This window comes from Oryx dammah, unplaced genomic scaffold, assembly GCF_014754425.2.
Source record: "Oryx dammah isolate SB20612 unplaced genomic scaffold, SCBI_Odam_1.1 HiC_scaffold_2, whole genome shotgun sequence".
In the NCBI taxonomy this organism is placed as follows: domain Eukaryota; kingdom Metazoa; phylum Chordata; class Mammalia; order Artiodactyla; family Bovidae; genus Oryx; species Oryx dammah.
Window position 1 is genome coordinate 80,314,909 of NW_024070186.1, and position 2,346 is coordinate 80,317,254.

Sequence of the window (2,346 nt, forward strand, 5' to 3'; positions counted from 1 at the left end):
TAAAGGGCTGTGTGGTTGGTGATTCAAAAACATGCCCAAATGCCTCTTCCCTTGAGTCCTCTGGACTTAGTGACTGTCTTGGAACAAACAGACTGTTTTAAAAGTGGTCAGCGTAAGACTATGTTATGAAAAACAGTGTATCTTCTTCCTTGCTATCTCTCTGGGATCACCCAAGGAGGAAGACAGCTGCCATGCTTTGAGGGCGCTCAGGCAACCCTGTGGAGAGGCTCCTGTGACAGAGCACTGTGGTCTGTGTCAGTGGTCATGCGGAAGCAGGTCAGCCAGCCCCTGTCAAGTCTTCAGATGACTGCAGCCCTGTCTTTTCATTTCAATCAAAGTGGGACTCTGGGTACCATAGTTCTATTGCTTATTAGTAAGTACTTCATGGCAAAAATGCCCCAGAGGTCAAATAAGTATAAGGAAGCAAGAATAAACAGAATTAGGAAGGCTTGTATTCTGTATATTAATATACACACATAGGCATATACATGGTTTTAAGTATTATGTATATGTACATGCATGCTGAGTTGCTTCAGTCGTGTTTGATTCTTTTTTTTAATGTTACTTTTAGTTTTTTTTTAAATTTTTTATTTTTACTTTATTTTACTTTACAATACTGCATTGGTTTTGCCATACATTGACATGAATCCGGCACGGGTGTACATGAGTTCCCAACCCTGAACCCCCCTCCCACCTCCCACCCCATATCATCTCTCTGGATCATCCCTGTGCACCAGGCCGAAGCATCCTGTATCCTGTATCGAACGTAGACTGGCAATTTGTTTCTTACTTGATAGTATACATGTTTCAATGCCATTCTCCCCAATCATCCCACCCTCTCCCTCTCCCTCAGAGTCCAAAAGTCCATTCTATACATCTGTGTCTCTTTTGCCGTCTCGCATACAGGGTTATCATTACCATCTTTCTAAATTCCATATATATGTGTTAGTATACTGTATTGGTGTTTTTCTCAGTCGTGTTTGATTCTTTGCAACTCCATGGACTGCAGCCTGTCAGACTCCTCTGTCCATGGGATTTTCCAGGCAGGAATACTGGAGTGGGTTGCCATTTCCTGCTCCTGGGCATCTTCCCTACCCAGGGATCAAAACCAAGGTTTTTATGTCACCTGAATTGACAGGTGGGTTCTTTATCACTAGCGCCACCTAGGAAGCCCTATTATGTATATACTATATATATTTATATACATATTTGTGTGTCACTTTTAACTATATTACAGACTAATTAAAAAAGTAGAAATTGTGTCTTGAGGGAATACCATTACCCGGTAAATTTAAGTGAGTTGGTTGGTATCCTGTGATGGTGGTGGGAAAATTATAAGCAAAAAGAACCAAATAAACTGTATCTAATATTTACTAAAGTTTTCACTAGACAACTTTGAGAATTATGCTCAAGAACAAGTGAAACTCTAATTTCTTTGTAATGTGTTCATAACTCTTTATGATCTAGCTCTAATTTCCTTTTCAAACCTCAGCTTTCATTTCCACCATTCACAGGCCTTAATAATCTCTAGCCACACTTCCCAATAATCCCTAGCCACACTTCCCAATAATCTTTAGCCACACTCCCCTAGTGGCTTCCCTAGTGGCTCAGATGGTAAAGCATCTGCCTGAAATACAGGAGGCCCAGGTTCAATCCCTGGGTTGGGAAGCTCCCCTGGAGAAGGAAATGGCAACCCACTCCAGTACCCTTGCCTGGAAAATCCCATGGATAGAGGAGCCTGGTAGGCTAGAGTCCATGGGGTCGCAAAGAGTCAAACATGACTGAGCGACTTCACTTTCTTTTCACTTTACACTCCCCTAAGCCTAAGCATATTCTCCTCTTCTTTGCCTTTGCAAATACAGGTGTTTCTGTTTGTTTGTTTTTATTTTTTGCTTGTCTTCTTGGAAATCTTGTACTCATTCCTTAAAACCTAGATCCAGTTTTCTCTTATTGGCAAGAGAGCAATCATTTCTTTCTCTCTGATTTCTATCAGTGTATTTAAAGAAATTCTTTGTTTTAGCTGCAATTGCCTCATTCTGTGTCTTCTATCACTCAGGTAGAGGTAGAAAAAAATCTGTAGTTATTAAGAACATAAGCCTTAAATTTGGGGCTTTCCTGATGGCTCAGTAGTAAAGAGAGTTAGCTCTCTTTACTTAGCTCCTGTAATACAGGAGACACAGGTTTGATCCCTGGGTTGGGAAGATCCCCTGGAGAAGGGCATGGCAACCCACTACAGTACTCTTGTCTAGAGAATTCCATGGATAAAGGAGCGTGGCAGACTACAGTCCATAGCGTCACAAAGAGTTGGAGATAACTAAAGTAACTGAGCACAGCATAGCACAGGCC

The 2,346-nt window shown here is 41.5% G+C and overlaps 1 non-coding gene across 1 annotated transcript; it reads left to right on the forward strand.

Moving 5' to 3' along the window:
* The first annotated feature begins 1,596 nt into the window (after positions 1 to 1,596).
* On the forward strand, positions 1,597 to 1,668 carry TRNAF-GAA. The gene has a single exon. It is a non-coding gene; the product is annotated as a tRNA-Phe (tRNA).
* The last annotated feature ends 678 nt before the right edge of the window (positions 1,669 to 2,346 follow it).